Consider the following 19729-nt stretch of genomic DNA (forward strand, 5'->3'; position numbering starts at 1 on the left):
CACATCACAGGTGCGCCATTAGTGGCCATTCCATCTATAGCCCTTTTTGTAGTAGTGAAAGGCTGCCTCGAACCACGATTTGGGGTAGGCTGTACCTGCCTGACCCTTCGTGGGCAGCGCTACTTCAATAAAGTTGTTGGGTTATAAAAGCATTGTTCACGCCTAGGTGGTTGGCCCTCAAAGCTAAGTAAACTAATGGCCCCGGATGGGGTGGGAGCTCAGTTGAGTCTCATCTACAAAACACCGCTCCTTTGAATGACGGTTCAAAGATCCTGGATTACAAAGGGGAACTTATTTGTCAAGCCAAGGACTTCAGATCCAAAGTTACTTCCATTGGTGGGACCGTCCTCGACGTAGAACACCAATTCGGGGGCTACTGACAATGTCCTGTACTAGGGGGTACTAACCCTAGTAGGCCCATATTCCTCAGGTTGGGCCAGTAGGCCCTCATTCTCCTCAAGATGGATCCGGAAGCCGCACGCTAGAGGCAAGATCAAGACTGCATCTGCCGAAGATTTGATGTGTACTCTACGACTTCTCCTGCGCCTCCACGCCTAGACGCTGACCTTCTAACCCTATATACCCTACCTGGCGTGTATATATAAGCCATAGGGTTTAGCCCGTAGAGGGGATTTTGACACATCGCATTCACCTAGCCCTAGAGTTAGAACACATCTCATGATCTCGAGGTAGAGCAACTCTGTACTTAATACATCTCCATTAATATAAACAAGAGTCGGACGTAGGGTTTTACCTCCACAAAGAGGGCCCTAACCTAGGTAAACATCGTCTCCTTGTTCATGTTACCATCTGTCCGAGATCCACAGCTCGAGACCCCCCGCTACCCCGAGGTATGACGGTTTGTACACCGACAATCACGATCTGTTGAGTGATACTGGAGTAAGAGTTATGAGAAAATATTCAGAAAATACTTTCGTGAAGAATAGTTTCGACAGAAACCAGAAATGCTTCGGGGTTAGTGGAAGAGTTCCGAGGTTTACTAGTAATACCGGGAACGGATATATCGATGGAAAATATTCCTGGAGATGTTAAATAAATGATAAAAGGTTCTAATATTTATTAGGAGGCTTTTAGAATATATTTAATATCAATGGGCTAAAGAAAATATCAATAAGACCTAATAGGGGGAGTTATTGGGCCTATAGGCTCAATAAGAGTATGGTGCCCTTAGCTTGTTGGACAAGCTTTGGGGGGGGCGAATTGGATTGGGAGAGGGACTCCCTCTCCCTTTTGGGTGCAGCAATGGGAGGATCCCTCCCGAAGTCTGCTGCCCCCTCTCCCCTACACCTGAGGAGGGGCGCACCCTAGAGACACATGTTTCTCCCGTTGTCTCAGGTGCCCCCTCTCTCCCTTTCTAGTTGTAGACTTGATCTAGTTCTAGTTATCTAGTTCCTCATAATTGAGAATCCTCATGAGGTTCTCTTATTCCTCCTCTAATTCTCGGTTCATGTAGCTTGTACGCCTTCAATCCATAGAGAGGTCGTGCTTTCAGTCTTCAATTCGAGGGATCGTTTGTGAACGGTTTGAGGGACTTCATCAGCAATCTAGACCAACTCTTGTTCCATTACAACTTCAAGTTGGTAACGATTCAATATAACCTTGTATGCATCTTCATAGTGTTCCTGGGAGTGTGATCGTAGGGAAAAATTTTGTTGTCTGCCACGTTTCCAATCAGTCAAAATGGCTTTTCTTCATGGAAATTTAACTGAGGATGTATACATGATATGCAGCCCGAGGGTTTTGTCGATCCCACTAAGCTAGTATGGTATTCAAGCTCAAGAGATCCAATTATGGATTGTGGCAAGCATCTCGGAGTCCGAATATTCATTCTGATGAGGTCGTCATTGATCTCGGTTTCATTAAGGACGAAGAAGATGCTTGTGTATACGGGTGACATACTGCTAATCGAAAATGATGTTTCGATGCTAAAGTCAGTCAAGAATCATTGAACGACAAATTTTAGATGAAAGACCCTGGTGAAGTCGTGTAGATATTAGGAATTAAGATCTATAGAGATAGATTGAAGAGGCTGCTCGGGTTAAGTTAGAGCATGAACATAGAAAAAGTGTTGAAATGGTTCAACATAAGTGAGGACAAGAAGGGGTTCTTGCCTGTTTCACATGGTATAAGGCATAGCCAGACTCAGGGCCCTTCGATGTCTGATGAGTGAATCCAGATGAGTAGGATTCCGTATGCCTCGGCAATTGCATCCATCATGTACGCCATGCTATGTACCTGGCCTGATGTTGCCTATGCTATAAGCTTAACAGAAAGATACCAGAGTGACCCAATGAAAGTCACTGGGCAATGGTAAAGACTAATCTAAAGTACCTGAAAAGGACTAAAGAGATGTTCCTTATTTATGAAGGTGAGGAGGAGCTCGATGTAAAGGGTTATGTCGATGCTAGTTTCCAAACTGACCAGTATGATTGTCATTCGCAAGCTGGATTCATGTACGTCATGAACGGAGGAGCAGTGAGTTGGATGAGTTCCAAACAAGATACGGTGGCCGACTCTTTAATAAAGGCCGAATACATTGCGGCTTGTGAAGCCGCAAAGGAAGGTGTTTGGATTCGGAAGTTCCTGCAAGATCTTGGTGTTTTCCCGGGCTGGCTAAATCATTGGACCTTTATTGCGGTACTTTTGGTGCCATCGCACAGGCCAAGTGTTGGGAATCATTGCATGGAAAACAAAAATTTTCTATGCACACGCAATGATCTATCCATGGAGATGCATAGCAACGAGGGGAAGAGTGTGTCTACGTACCCTCGTAGACCATAAGGGGTAGCATTTAACAACGCGGTTGATGTAGTTGAACTTCTTCGAGCTCTGACCGATCAAGTACCGAGCGTATGGCACCTCTGAGTTCTGCATACGTTCAGCTCGGTGGCGTCCCTCGCCTTCTTGATCTAGCAAGTCATTGAGGTAGTAGATGAGTTTCGTCAGCACGACGGCGTGGTGACAGTGATGGTGAAGTGATCCTCGAAGGGCTACACCTAAGCACTACGAAAACATGACCGAGGGTGTAAATGGTGGAGTGGGGGCGTCGCACACGGCTAGGCAATTGTCTCGTCTATGCTAGGTGCCCCCTACCACATATGTATAGGTGGGGGAGGAGGGAGCATCTAGGGGGCGCCCCAAGTAGGATCCAAATCCTACTTGGGGTTTCCCCAAGTGGTGCCCCCCTACCTTTTTTCCCAGAGAAGAAAGGGAAGGGGGAAGAGAGAAAGGAAAGGGGGGTTGAACCCCCTTTTTTGCTTCTCCTAATTCGGCCTCCGGCTGGAGGGGGGGCATGCCACCCCTTGTGGGCTGGTGTGCTCCCCTCTCATGGCCCATATAGCCCATATCTTCCCCCGGGGGTTCCGGTAACCCCTCCGGTACTCCGATAAATACCCGATACACTCCGGAACACTTCTGGTGTCTGAATAATATTGTCCTATATATATATATATATATATATATCAATATTTACCTCTCGACCATTTCGATACTCCTCATCATGTCTGTGGTCTCATCCGGGACTCCGAACAACATCAGTCACCAAATCACATAACTCATATAATACTATATCGTCATCAAACGTTAATCATGCAGACCCTACGGGTTCGAGAACTATGTAGTCATGACTGAGACACCTCCCCTGTTAAATTTGGATGTAACTTTTCGAGTAGATGATTTTTCATATAAAAAACGTTTTCATCCGAGTTCGTATGCAAAAGTTATGGCCATTTTACAAATTTCCAGAGAGATTTTGCAAATAAAGTCGAAATTCACATTTGTAAATTTTCGCAACAACTAGAGCACATATCACATGGGAAACTTATTTTCTTTTATTTTTTTGACATTTCCATCATTTTCTTTTATTTTTTTAAACTGAAAAGGCGATCCACAGGGGGGGTGCATTCGGTGTTGGGGCAAGTTAGTAATGGCGCACCTGGGGGTGGTGCGCCATTACTAGTTAAACTAATAATGGCGCACCACACCCACGGTGCGCCATTATTAGTTTGAAAAAAAAATTGATATTTTTTTTGAATTTTTTTTTGAAAAAAACTTAGTAATGGCGCACCAGTGGACAGTGCGCCATTACTAGTTAAAACTAGTAATGGCGCACCGAGTCATGGTGCGCCATTAGTAACAATTTTTTTTTATTTTTTTTTTATTTTTTTCAAAAATACTAATGGCGCACGACGGGTGTGGTGCGCCATTACTATGTCAATTAGTAATGGCGCACTATACAATGGTGCGCCATTAGTAACAAAAAAAATTTTATGTTTTTTTTCAAAACTACTAATGGCGCACCATTAGTAATATATTACTAATGGCGCACCATTTGTAATATATTACTAATGGCGCACCGAGACATGGTGCTCCATTAGAATATAGCAATGGCGCACCACATCACAGGTGCGCCATTAGTGGCCATTCCATCTATAGCCCTTTTTGTAGTAGTGAAAGGCTGCCTCGAACCACGATTTGGGGTAGGCAGTACCTGCCTGACCCTTCGTGGGCAGCGCTACTTCAATAAAGTTGTTGGGTTATAAAAGCATTGTTCACGCCTAGGTGGTTGGCCCTCAAAGCTAAGTAAACTAATGGCCCCGGATGGGGTGGGAGCTCAGTTGAGTCTCATCTACAAAACACCGCTCCTTTGAATGACGGTTCAAAGATCCTGGTTTACAAAGGGGAACTTATTTGTCAAGCCAAGGACTTCAGATCCAAAGTTACTTCCATTGGTGGGACCGTCCTCGACGTAGAACACCAATTCGGGGGCTACTAACAATGTCCTGTACTAGGGGGTACTAACCCTAGTAGGCCCATATTCCTCAGGTTGGGCCAGTAGGCCCTCATTCTCCTCAAGATGGATCCGGAAGCCGCACGCTAGAGGCAAGATCAAGACTGCATCTGCCGAAGATTTGATGTGTACTCTATGACTTCTCCTGCGCCTCCACGCCTAGACGCTGACCTTCTAACCCTATATACCCTACCTGGCATGTATATATAAGCCATAGGGTTTAGCCCATAGAGGGGATTTTGACACATCGCATTCACCTAGCCCTAGAGTTAGAACACATCTCACGATCTCGAGGTAGATCAACTCTGTACTTAATACATCTCCATTAATATAAACAAGAGCCGGACGTAGGGTTTTACCTCCACAAAGAGGGCCCTAACCTAGGTAAACATCGTCTCCTTGTTCATGTTACCATCTGTCCGAGATCCACAGCTCGAGACCCCCCGCTACCCCGAGGTATGTCGGTTTTTACACCGACAATCACGATCTGTTGAGTGATACTGGAGTAAGAGTTATGAGAAAATATTCAGAAAATACTTTCGTGAAGAATAGTTTCGACAGAAACCAGAAATGCTTCGGGGTTAGTGGAAGAGTTCCGAGGTTTACTAGTAATACCGGGAACGGATATATCGATGGAAAATATTCCTGGAGAAGTTAAATAAATGATAAAAGGTTCTAATATTTATTAGGAGGCTTTTAGAATATATTTAATATCAATGGGCTAAAGAAAATATCAATAAGACCTAATAGGGGAGAGTTATTGGGCCTATAGGCTCAATAAGAGTATGGTGCCCTTAGCTTGTTGGACAAGCTTTTTGGGGGGGGCGAATTGGATTGGGAGAGGGACTCCCTCTCCCTTTTGGGTGCAGCAATGGGAGGATCCCTCCCGAAGTCTGCTGCCCCCTCTCCCCTACACCTGAGGAGGGGCGCACCCTAGAGACACATGTTTCTCCCGTTGTCTCAGGTGCCCCCTCTCTCCCTTTCTAGTTGTAGACTTGATCCAGTTCTAGTTATCTAGTTCCTCATAATTGAGAATCCTCATGAGGTTCTATTATTCCTCCTCTAATTCTCGGTTCATGCAGCTTGTACGCCTTCAATCCATAGAGAGGTCGTGCTTTCAGTCTTCAATTCGAGGGATCGTTTGTGAACGGTTTGAGGGACTTCATCAGCAATCTAGACCAACTCTTGTTCCACTACAACTTCAAGTTGGTAACGATTCAATCGAACCTTGTATGCATCTTCATAGTGTTCCTGGGAGTGTGATCGTAGGGCAAAATTTTGTTGTCTGCCATGTTTCCAATCAGTCAAAATGGCTTTTCTTCATGGAAATTTAACTGAGGATGTATACATGATATGCAGCCCGAGGGTTTTGTCGATCCCACTAAGCTAGTATGGTATTCAAGCTCAAGAGATCCAATTATGGATTGTGGCAAGCATCTTGGAGTCCGAATATTCATTCTGATGAGGTCGTCATTGATCTCGGTTTCATTAAGGACGAAGAAGATGCTTGTGTATACGGGTGACATACTACTAATCGAAAATGATGTTTCGATGCTAAAGTCAGTCAAGAATCATTGAACGACAAATTTTAGATGAAAGACCCTGGTGAAGTAGTGTAGATATTAGGAATTAAGATCTATAGAGATAGATTGAAGAGGCTGCTCGGGTTAAGTTAGAGCATGAACATAGAAAAAGTGTTGAAATGGTTCAACATAAGTGAGGACAAGAAGGGGTTCTTGCCTGTTTCACATGGTATAAGGCATAGCCAGACTCAGGGACCTTCGATGTCTGATGAGTGAATCCAGATGAGTAGGATTCCGTATGCCTCGGCAATTGCATCCATCATGTACGCCATGCTATGTACCTGGCCTGATGTTGCCTATGCTATAAGCTTAACAGAAAGATACCAGAGTGACCCAATGAAAGTCACTGGGCAATGGTAAAGACTAATCTAAAGTACCTGAAAAGGACTAAAGAGATATTCCTTATTTATGAAGGTGAGGAGGAGCTCGATATAAAGGGTTATGTCGATGCTAGTTTCCAAACCGACCAGTCTGATTGTCATTCGCAAGCTGGATTCGTGTACGTCATGAACGGAGGAGCAGTGAGTTGGATGAGTTCCAAACAAGATACGGTGGGCGACTCTTTAACAAAGGCCGAATACATTGCGGCTTGTGAAGCCGCAAAGGAAGGTGTTTGGATGCGGAAGTTCCTGCAAGATCTTGGTGTTTTCCCGGGCTGGCTAAATCATTGGACCTTTATTGCGGTAATTTTGGTGCCATCGCACAGGCCAAGTGTTGGGAATCATTGCATGGAAAACAAAAAATTTCTACGCACACGCAATGATCTATCCATGGAGATGCATAGCAACGATGGGGAGAGTGTGTCTACGTACCCTCGTAGACCATAAGGGGTAGCATTTAACAACGCGGTTGATGTAGTTGAACTTCTTCGAGCTCCGACTGATCAAGTACCGAGCGTACGCCACCTCTGACTTCTGCATACGTTCAGCTCGGTGGCGTCCCTCGCCTTCTTGATCTAGCAAGTCATCGAGGTAGTAGATGAGTTTCGTCAGCACGACGGCGTGGTGACAGTGATGGTGAAGTGATCCTCGAAGGGCTACACCTAAGCACTACGAAAACATGACCGAGGGTGTAAATGGTGGAGGGAGGCGTTGCACACGGCTAGGCAATTGTCTCGTCTATGCTAGGTGCCCCCTACCACATATGTATAGGTGGGGGAGGAGGGAGCATCTAGGGGGCGCCCCAAGTAGGATCCAAATCCTACTTGGGGTTTCCCCAAGTGGTGCCCCCCTACCTTTTTTCCCGGAGAAGAAAGGGAAGGGGGAAGAGAGAAAGGAAAGGGGGGTTGAACCCCCTTTTTTGCTTCTCCTAATTCGGCCTCCGGCTTGAGGGGGGGCATGCCACCCCTTGTGGGCTGGTGTGCTCCCCTCTCATGGCCCATATAGCCCATATCTTCCCCCGGGGGTTCCGGTAACCCCTCCAGTACTCCGATAAATACCTGATACACTCCGGAACACTTCTACTCCAAGAACTGTCCGAGGAGGTCACGAGGGTGGAGGGCGCCCCCCCCCTGGGCACGCCCCCCTACCTCGTGGGCCCCTCGGAGCTCCACCGACGTACTCCTTCCTCCTATATATACCTATGTATCCCCGAACAATCAGAACAGGAGCCAAAAACCTAATTCCACCGCCGCAACCTTCTGTATCCACGAGATCCCATCTTGGGGCCTGTTCCGGAGCTCCGCCGGAGGGGGCATCCACCACGGAGGGCTTCTACATCATCACCATAGCCCCTCCGATGAAGTGTGAGTAGTTTACTTCAGACCTTCGGGTCCATAGCTAGTAGCTAGATGGATTCTTCTCTCTTTTTGGATCTCAATACAATGTTCTCCCCCTCTCTCGTGGAGATCTATTCGATGTAATATTCTTTTTGCGGTGTGTTTGTTGAGACTGATGAATTGTGGATTTATGATCCAGTATTATCTATGGAAAATATTTGATTCTTCTCTGAATTCTTTTATGTATGATTGAGTTATCTTTGCAAGTCTCTTCGAATTATCCTTTTTGGTTTGGCCAACTAGATTGGTAGTTCTTGCAATGGGAGAAGTGCTTAGCTTTGGGTTCAATCTTGCAGTCTCCTTACTCAGTGACAGAAAGAGTTGCAAGGCACGTATTGTATTGTTGCCATCGAGGATAACAAGATGGGGTTTTTATCATATTGCATGAATTTATCCCTCTATATCATGTCATCTTGCTTACGACGTTACTCTATTTTTACTTAATACTCTAGATGCATGCTGGATAGCGGTCGATGAGTGGAGTAATAGTAGTAGATGCAGAATCATTTCGATCTACTTGTTTTGGACGTGATGCCTATATACATGATCATTGCCTAGATATACTCATAACTATGCTCAATTCTGTCAATTGCTCAACAGTAATTTGTTCACCCACCGTAGAATACTTATGCTCTTGAGAGAAGCCACTAATGAAACCTATGGCCCCCGGGTCTATTCTCATTATATCAATCTATATCACTTTATTTACTTGCTTTGTTTTTACTTTGCCTTTACTTTTTACTTTGCATCTATCTATCAAAAATACCAAAAATATTATCTCTATCAGATCTCACTCTCGTAAGTGACCGTGAAGGGATTGACAACCCCTAAGCGTTGGTTGCGAGTTGCTATCATTTTGTGTAGGTACGAGGGACTTGTGCGTGGTCTCCTACTGGATTGATACCTTGGTTCTCAAAAACTGAGGGAAATACTTACGCTACTTTACTGCATCATTCTCTCCTCTTAGGGGAAATCCAACGCAGTGCTCAAGGGGTAGCAGTCTCCATCAACATGGATGTACGATAGCACCACCTATCGGAACCACGACAAAAACATCCGTGTCTCCAATTGCGTTTGAATCCTCCAAACCCTTCCCTTTACATTCTTGCAAGTTGCATGCCTTAATTTCCGCTGGTCATATACTCTTTGCATGCTTGCTGGAATTGTGTGAAGATTGCTTGACTTGTGCAAAGATAGCTAAAATCTGCCAAAGTCTAAAATTGGGAAAAGGTGAAGTTTTTAATTGGTCAAGTAATCTAATCACCCCCCCTCTAGACATACTTCAAGGTCCTACAAGTGGTATCAGAGCTTTGGTCTCCATTTGCTTTGATTTCCAAAGCTTTTGGTGGTCATAGCCTTGGTTTCACAACCTAGGAGAGTATGGCGTCTAGCGAGGGAAATTATCACCGTAGAGGTCCTTACTTTGATGGCACTAATTTTGCTAGTTGGAAGCATAAGATGAAAATGCATATTCTCGGACATAACCCCGCCGTTAGGGCTATTGTGTGTATTGGCTTGCAAGGTGAATTCTTTGATGGGAGAGAGCCGAACCGTGAAGCAAGTGTGGATGAATTGAAGATGCTGCAATACAACACTTAAGCTTGTGATATCCTCTTCAATGGCTTGTGCCCCGAAGAATTCAACAAAATCAGCCGTCTTGAGAATGCAAAGGAAATTTGGGATACTTTGATTGACATGCATGAAGGTACTGACTCCGTCAAGGAATCCAAGTTGGATGTGCTCCAAAGTCAGCTTGACAAGTTCAAAATGAAGGACTGTGAAGGTGTCGCTGAAATGTACTCTAGGCTTGCTCTTATCACAAATGAGATTGCCGGCTTAGGAAGTGAAGAGATGACCGACAGATTCATCATCAAGAAGATCCTAAGACCATTGGGTGGAAAATATGATGCTTTGTGCACATTGATCCAAATGATGCCAAATTTCAAAGATCTCAAGCCAACGGAAGTCATTGGAAGAATTGTTGCTCATGAGATGTCACTCAAGGATAAGGAGGAACTTCACAACAAGTCAAGTGGTGCTTACAAAGCCTCATGTGAAGCCCCCACATCATCAAGTGAGAAACAAACCTTCAATGAAGAATTGAGCTTAATGGTGAAGAACTTCAACAAATTCTACAAGAGTAGAAGCAAAGAAAGAAGCTCTAAGTCAAGGTCCTACAATGACAAAAGATCTTCCAGTCGAGAGCACAATTGCTACAATTGTGGGAGACCCGGACACTATTCCAATGAGTGTACGGCACCCTACAAAAGAAGAGAAGATTCTCCAAAAAGAAGAAGTAGAAGAGAAGAATCACCACCAAGAGAGAGAAGGAGTAGAGATGATCCTTATGAACGAAGACCCTCACGGAGAAGCAAGGATTCGGAAAAGGAAGGATAAGTCATCAAGGAGCTACACAAAACGAAGACATCAAGCTCATGTTGGTGAATGGGTATTCGGTTCCGACTTTGTGAACATCACTCCGAGAGAAGCTATCACTCCGACTCCGAACATACTCAAGATGAAGGTGTTGCCGGTCTAGCACTTGTGTCAACCAACTCCTACGACATATTTGATTCACCAAATGAAGGAATTGGAAGATGCTTCATGGCCAAAGGTCCTAAGGTAACACACCCCGAGTATGTTGATTTTAATAGTGATGAAGATGACTTGTTAGGTGATGATGATTTACTTATTGACAACTCTAGTAATGAATACTATGATGAAACGTCAATTAATCATGCTAATCAAGATAAAACGAATGACAATGATAAGGAGAAGATTGAGCGTCTAACTAAAGAACTAAACACTCTTAAGTTAGCTCATGAAACTATCTTCGAAGATCATCGAGAACTTTTAAGGGCTCTTGAGAAGTTACGCTTTGAAAAGCTCAATCTTGAGCAAGAGCATGAGTTCTTAAAGGCAATCAATGATGATCTCCATAAGTAAAGTTCTTCTTACATTGCCAAGCGTTTACTCTTATCTACTTACATGCCTCAAGTCAAGTCTAATAACAAGAACAAGAAAGATTCTTCCTCTAGTAGTAACAATAATAATGCTAAATCCAATATTGTTGCTTCTAGTAGTTCTCTCGATTCCACTAATGATTCTCTTAGCCAAGTTACACTTGAGCAAGAAAATAGCTTATTGAAGGGAATTATAGAGAAAGGTGTATACAAGAGCCTTGCCGGGAGTAAGCAATTCGAGGAAATTGTACGCAAGCAAGGAAGGCACCAGAAGAATCAAGGTGTTGGTTTTGAACGAAAGTTCAATGCCAATGGAGTTGAGTGGGAAGAAGATCAATACCCCAAGACGAAGTTTGTTCCTCAACAAGAGAAGTATGATCCTACTTCCTTCAAGGGCACACAAGCACAAGATGATCTTCCACCACAAGACCACAAGAACAAAGGCAAGGACAAGCTTCAAGAGGAGATTGATGCATTTGAAGAAGCACCCAAGGCCTTGGTCAAGCGAGTTCCCAAGACTACGTCAAGTTCTACTTCATCAAGTACAACTACAACTCCAAGGATTCCCATCAAGATGATGTGGATCCCGAAGAAGAAGAACTAGAGTGTTCTTGAGGGTGACTCTGCCAACATTCTTCACTCATATCATTATGGCAAGGACAAGTGCAATCAACCTCCATATCTTGCACTAGTTCAAGGAGTCACAAACCCTAATGTTGGTAAGGCAAGGGACAAGGTAACCTAATGTTGTCATGGACATCATCTTGTGTATGCATCACTCTATGTCTATGGATATACTTGTTTGTTCCTTGTGGGACTAACCCATGTAGGTATTGAAAGTGCAACTCACTCCAAAGGATTGCTCCAAATGACCTACATCAACTTTGAGCATCCACATCTTCAACACCTACATGAAGTCATCATCGACAAAACCCAAGGTTAGTTCATCCCTCTAAAGGGGGGTCTCACATCTAGGGGGAGCTTAACTCTAACAATTGAGTCAAAGCAACTCTAATGATGTGAACACATCAATGCATTATGTAAAAGTGGTAGCCCCACTTGAGCTTAAACGATGAGTATGACCTATGATCAAATGTTCTCATTTGACTCCTAAGTCAATATACTCATATATAGATGACCTAGTCATCGCCAATTGTTTGATAGATACTAGAATTGGTTGTGCATGCTTTGCCACATATTTCATTTGCCATTTTATTGTGTGAGCATGTTGGTTGCATATTTTACTCATTCAAGAACATCCACTTGTTGATTTGATTGATTGATTTCTTTTTCTTTGGCCAAGTGGATGGACAAGAATGCCTAGGAACCTTCTCTAGCTATATATGCTTTTCTCGTCTCAAACTCTATTCATGCTACATCACAAAATTTGATCAAGTCAGATTCGAACCACTCTGTGTGAGGAGCACTCGGAGTCCCCGATTCGTCATAGACTTAAACTTCCAAAACTTCTTTGTGATTTTCGGTCTGACCGATTCTTCCATCTCGATCATACCGAGATCACTAAGTCGATCTAGGTTTTCATTCTCGGTGCAACCAATTTGAACTTTTCGGTCCCACCGAGTTGCTATAACTGTCAACAGTTATGCATCTCGGTGCCACCGAGTCGTTCCACTCGGTCACACCGACAGGGTCGGGCTATATATACTCACGGGAATTTTTTTTGGAAACTTTCTCCAAACCTCTCCGCTCGCGCATAGATTGCTCTGCCTTCTAGGTCTCCGGATCGTCGACTTCGTTGCCAGCCGCCTCCTGTCGCTGGTCTCCGCTGCCATTAACAGATTTCATCTCCGCCGTTGCTGCCGTAGCGAGTTCATCACCGAACTAGGGTATGAACTCGATCACAGTGCTATCCTCGTCTAATTCTCAGCACATTGTGTTCATTATGATTCTTGCCACGATCGAAACACCTCTATCCAGTCAAAACTATCCTTAGAATAGATGCGATTTGAAAATTTAGGGTTAGGTTTCCGCTGAAACCATCTCGGACCCACCGAGTTGAAAAACTCGGTCCCACCGATTCGGCTAACACCATTGCACTAGTAACTCTCGGTCCGACCGAGAATTGCTAATCGGTGTGACCAATTTTGGAACTTTGTGAAACCCTAGCAGTCTCGATGCCATCGAACTGTGACTCGGTCTGACCGACATCACTAGTTTAGGTTCCAAAAGCTGCTTCAGTATCACCAAGTTTGAAAATCGGTTGATCCGAGGTGCTTTCTGTGGAAAACTAAAACTAAGTTTTTGAATCATTCTTTTGCAAAATCTCTGCATTTTGTGATGCTCATCCATTCTATCTCATCTATAACTATTCACAAGGTCAGCAGTCAGTGTATTCAACATGTCAGACCAAAGTGATAGTCAGAACAAGCCAGAAGAGCAGATTCACATGAGTGAGGGCACTAGTCCCTCTAGTTCCTCAGATGATGGCAGCAGAAGCACTCCTAGCAATTTGCCCAAAGCAGCCACAAGAGCCAGAAGGAAGAGAACCTCGGACTCTGAGGATGAAGACTATGTGGCAGCTGAAGATGAGGATACTTCCAAGAAGGTAGTGATCAAAAAGGAGTATGGCTCAGCAAAGACCACAAAGCCTGGACTTAATAGGAAGGTCCCTGCCAAGAGGACACCCATGCTGAAGGTCAGAGGATCAACACAAGTACATGCAAAACCTGATCCCATTGAGCCAGTTGCAGAAGGAAATAAGAGGAAGGAAAGGGTCAGAAAGACCATGGCCAGAGTTGTTGGACAACCTTCCATGATGGAAGAGGAGGAGGAAGAAGAGGTTGCTGCACCAGCACCCAAGGCACAAAAGCTGATGGGTGATGCTATATGGTCAGGGGCTGCAACATCAAAGCCCAAAGAAGCACCCAAAGTTGCCTCCAAGGCCAAGAATGCACCAAAGAGGAATACCAGGAGTATACCAGCTGCTGAGAAGAACAAGGCCCCAGTGCCTGAAGTTGCTGCTGAGGAAGATGATGAAGGACAAGTCCTGAGGAAGCTCAAACCCAAGATTTCAGACCACAATGATGCTCATCCTGTGGCTGAGGACATGAATATCAGGAGAGACTCAGGGTTGAGGCTATGGAGAGAGTTAGATCCATATGCCACCAGGAGAAGGACTGTTGTTGATTATAGGTTCCACACAAAGGAACAGCAGGATTTCTATGAGACAATCTTGTTGGACAAGAAGCCTATAATGTGTGATATGAGGTGGGTCGACTGGACCTACATAAAGGAGAATGAAGAACACTATCCTGGAGTGTATGACAGCTTCAGTGCATGTGAAGTTGCAGACTTTGTTGGGCAGAAGCTCACCAACTGGAATGATGAGCTCATTATGCAATTCTACTCCACAGCACATTTCTATCCAGATGGCAGGATAGTTTGGATGTCTGAAGGTACGAGATACCAATCAACCATTGAGGAGTGGGCCAATCTGATCAATGCCCCAAAGAAGAGTGAAGATGACTTGGACGTTTATGCCAAGAAAAAGATGGGACACAACTCTATGTTACATATGTACAAGGAGATCCCAGACAAAGCTCTTGAGACTTTCAAGTTTGGGTCAGTCCATTTTCTTCTGTCAGGGCTACCAACAATCAACTGGATCATAAGGCACACTCTTTTGCCCAAGTCAGGTGACCACAACATGATCAGAGGGCATGCAATCAACTTGCTACACATATTTGATGTGCCACAGAAATTCAAGGTCATGAGCCTCATGGTTGAGACTATCAAGAGGACAGCAGCAGACCAAAAGAGGAGTTGTGGATATGCCCCACAAATTTAGGAGTTGATAAACTCAAAGATGGGCACAGGAAAATATCTGTTGGATAAGGAACACTTTGCTCTCTATCCAGACTTTGAGGACAATCAAGTTGTGATGAATGAGAATGAACCATCATCAGTACAAGCTCAAGAGAAGAAGGAGAAAGCAAAGAGAGAGAAGGCTGCCAAGATGCCAACTCAAGAGGAGGCATCTGAGTACTTTTTGAAGAACAAGCAGGACCAGCTTGGTTACTTGATAGCATCAACACTGAGGATTGAGAAGGGGTTGGCCACCCTAACTCAAAACCAGGAGAGCCTGGAAAGAATCATGGAACAAAAATTCTATGATTTAGATGTCAAAGTAACTAAGATTCAGTCAGTTGTGGAGCAGCTACAGGAAGACATGCAGGAGAGGAAGGGCAGGACAACTACTGATGCATTTGCCAGAGTGCCTCGAGCTCAGAGATCGGCTGCAGTGCCAGTGACAGACACCAGAGCCACTTCATCTGCACCAGCTACAGCTCTAGTGCAACCAGCTGCAGCACTGACTCCTCCAGCTCCATCCACATTAACTGAAGTCTTCGTCCAAGGAGCCATCTCTACACCACCACCTGAAGACCAAGCCTGAGAGACGATATAGTACTATGCATTTTCTAGGAACTTTTTGGTAACTTGTTGCCAAAGGGGGAGAAAATGTATAGATCATAGGCTTCGAGAGAGAGAGTTTGCTTTTGTTCTCTCTTGTCTTCTTGGTTGAACTTTGTTTGCTTTTGATTGCTTGAGATACTATGCTATTATCTGTGAGACATTGATGATCATGTGATTGATCATAAGCTACACTTATGCTTATTAGATGATATTATCTTACTTACCCTTATATGTCATTCACTTTGCTTGGTGATGAATGCATCTATTCAATCTTTATTATTTTGAGCGCTCCATCAAGATGTATGTGACATGGAAGAGTAACCCATGAGCCTAATTCCTTGTGCATTTGCAGTCCAAAGCAAAATTTTAAACTATGCACAAATTTAGGGGGAGCTCTTGCTTATCACATACTTCTCAAAGCGACGATGTTTTTAAATCTTATTATCATTTGTCGAAGCTTTGATCTATATGTTGTCATCAATTACCAAAAAGGGGGAGATTGAAAGTGCAACTATCCCTAGGTGGTTTTGGTAATTCATAACAACATATAGCTCATTGAGCTAATGCTATTCCAAGACAAATATTTCAGGAAAGCTCAATGAATGGCATGGCATGGATGATGAAAGTGGATCCCTCAAAATATTAAAGACAAAGGATTGGCTCAAGCTCAAAAGCTCAAGACTCTACATTTTACATTTTAGTGATCCAAGATCACATTGAGTCTATAGGAAAAGCCAATACTATCAAGGAGGGATGAGGTGTTGCTTAATGAGCCTCTTGCTTCAAGTGCTTAGTGATATGCTCCAAAAACCCTCAACTACTTTCTCACATCCACATATGACCTAAACCTAAAGTCAAAATCGGTCCCACCGATTCTTTCTATCCGGCGCCACCGAGTTCAAATGTCATAGCAACTGCCACAAACCCTAGGCAAATTGGTCTCACCGATAGGGATCTCGGTCTCACCGAGATGGGATTGTAATCTCTCTGTTTCCCTTTGTAACGTTTTGGTCTAACCGAAGTGAGTGATCTGTCCCACCGAGATTGCAATGTAAACTCTCTGTTTCCCTTTCGTAACATTTCGGTCTCACCAAAAAGAGCGAATCGGTCCCACCGAGTTTACCTGACCAACTCTCTGGTTAGCTAATTACCAAAATCAGTCTCACCGAGTTTGTGTAATTGGTCTCACCGAGATTACGTTATGCCCTAACCCTAACCATATCGGTCCTACGAGTTGCATGTCGGTCCCACCAAAAATCCTAACGGTCACTAGGTTTACTGAATCGGTCCGACCGAGTTTGTTGATTCGGTCCCACCGAGTTTGGTAAATTGTGTGTAACGGTCAGATTTTGTGTGGAGGCTATATATACCCCTCCACCTCCTCTTCATTCGTGGAGAGAGCCATCGAAACAAACCTACACTTCCAACTTATCAGTTCTGAGAGAGAACCACCTACTCATGTGTTGAGGCCAAGATATTCCATTCCTTCCATATGAATCTTGATCTCTAGCCTTCCCCAAGTTGCTTTCCACTCAAATCTTCTTTCCACCAAATCCAAATCCTGTGAGAGAGAGTTGAGTGTTGGGGAGACTATCATTTGAAGCACAAGAGCAAGGAGTTCATCATCAACGCACCATTTGTTACTTCTTGGAGAGTGGTGTCTCCTAGATTGGCTAGGTGTCACTTGGGAGCCTCCGACAAGATTGTGGAGTTGAACCAAGGAGTTTGGAGATCGCCTACTTCGTGAAGATCTACTGCTAGTGAGGCAAGTCCTTCGTGGGCGATGGCCATGGTGGGATAGACAAGGTTGCTTCTTTGTGGACCCTTCGCGGGTGGAGCCCTCCGTGGACTCGCGCAACCATTACCCTTCGTGGGTTGAAGTCTCCATCAACGTGGATGTACGATAGCACCACCTATCGGAACCACGACAAAAACATCCATGTCTCCAATTGCGTTTGAATCCTCCAAACTCTTCCCTTTACATTCTTACAAGTTGCATGCCTTAATTTCCGTTGCTCATATACTCCTTGCATGCTTGCTTGAATTGTGTGAAGATTGCTTGACTTGTGCAAAGATAGCTAAAATCTGCCAAAGTCTAAAATTGGGAAAAGGTTAAGTTTTTAATTGGTCAAGTAGTCTAATCACCCCCCCCCCCTCTAGACATACTTCAAGGTACTACAGAAACTCCTTCTCTAGAAAGGACGCAAACTTAGCAAGAAAGATCTTGCCTTCAGATCTGTGGTAGAAGGTGTACCCAATAGTTTCTTTAGGGTATCCTATGAAGACGCACTTATCCGATTTGGGTTCGAGCTTATCTGGTTGAAGCTTTTTGACATAAGCATCGCATCCCCAAACTTTAAGAAATGACAGCTTAGTTTCTTGCCAAACCACAGTTCATACGGTGTTGTCTCAATGGATTTAGATGATGCCCTAGTTAACGTGAATGCAGCTGTCTCTAATGCATAACCCCAAAATGATAGTGGTAAATCGGTAAGAGACATCATAGATCGCACCATATCTAATAAAGTACGGTTACGACGTTCGATCACACCATTACACTTTAGTGTTCCAGGTGGCATGAGTTGCGAAACAATTCCACATTGTTTTAAATGAAGGCCAAACTCGTAACTCAAATATTCGCCTCCGCGATCAGATCATAGAAACTTTTTTTATGATGATTCTCCACTTCACTCTGAAATTCTTTAAACTTTTCAAATGTTTCGGAGTTGTGTTTCATTAAGTAGATATACCCATACCTACTCAAATCATATGTGATGGTCAAAAAATAGCGATACCCGCTGCATGCTTCAACACTCATCGGACCACATACATCGGTATGTATTATTTCTAATAAGTCATTAGCTCGCTCCATTGTTCCGGAGAACGGAGTGTTAGTCATCTTGCCTATGAGGCATGGTTCACAAGTATCAAATGATTCATAATCAAGTGATTCCAAAAGTCCATCTGCATGGAGTTTCTTCATGCGGTTTACACTAATATGACCTAAACGGCAGTGCCACAAATATGTTGCACTATCATTATCAACTTTGCATCTTTTGGCATCAATATTAAGAATATGTGTATCACTACGATCGAGATTCAATAAACCATTTACATTGGATGTATGACCATAGAAGGTTTTATTCATGTAAACAGAACAACAATTATTCTCTGACTTAAATGAATAATCGTATCGCAATAAACATGATCCAATCATATTCATGCTCAACGCAAACACCAAATAACATTTACTTAGGTCCAACACTAATCCCGAAGGTAGAGGGAGTGTGCGACGGTGATCTTATCAACCTTGGAATCACTTCCAACACACATTGTCACCTCGTCCTTAACTAGTCTCTGTTCATTTTGCCACTCCTGTTTCAAGTTACTAATCTTAGCAACTGAATCAATATCAAATACCCAGGGGCTACTATGAACACTAGTAAAGTACACATCAATAACATGTATATCAAATATACCTTTGTTCACTTTGTCATCCTTCTTATTCGCCAAGTATTTGGAGCAGTTCTGCTTCCAGTGACCATTTCCTTTGCAGTAGAAGCACTCAATTTCAGACTTGGGCCTTGCTTTGGGTTTCTTCATGGGAGCGGCAACTTGTTTTCCATTCTACTTGAAGTTCTCTTTCTTTTCCTTTTGTCCTTTTTCTTGAAACTAGTGGTCTTGTTAAACATCAACATTTGATGTTCTTTCTTGATTTCTACCTTTGCTGATTTTAGCATCACGAAGAGCTCGGGAATCATTTTCGTCATCCCTTGCATGTTATAGTTCATCACGAAGTTCTAGTAGCTTGGTGATAGTGACTAGAGAACTCTGCCAACCACTATCTTATCTAGAAGATTAACTCCCACTTGATTCAAGTGATTGTAGTACCCACACATTCTGAGAAGATGCTCACTGGCTGAGCTATTCTCCTCCATCTTGTAGGCAAAGTACTTGTCAGAGGTCGCATACCTCTCGACACGGGCATGAGTGTGAAATACTGATTTCAGCTCTTGGAACATCTCATATGCTCCATGGCATTCAAAACATTTTTGAAGTCCCAGTTCTAAGCCGTAAAGCATGGCACACTAAACTGTTAAGTAGTCATCATATCAAGCTTGCCAAACGTTCATAACGTCTGTATCTGCTCCTGCAATAGGTC

Source organism: Triticum aestivum, chromosome 5B, assembly GCF_018294505.1.
Source record: "Triticum aestivum cultivar Chinese Spring chromosome 5B, IWGSC CS RefSeq v2.1, whole genome shotgun sequence".
Taxonomy (NCBI): domain Eukaryota; kingdom Viridiplantae; phylum Streptophyta; class Magnoliopsida; order Poales; family Poaceae; genus Triticum; species Triticum aestivum.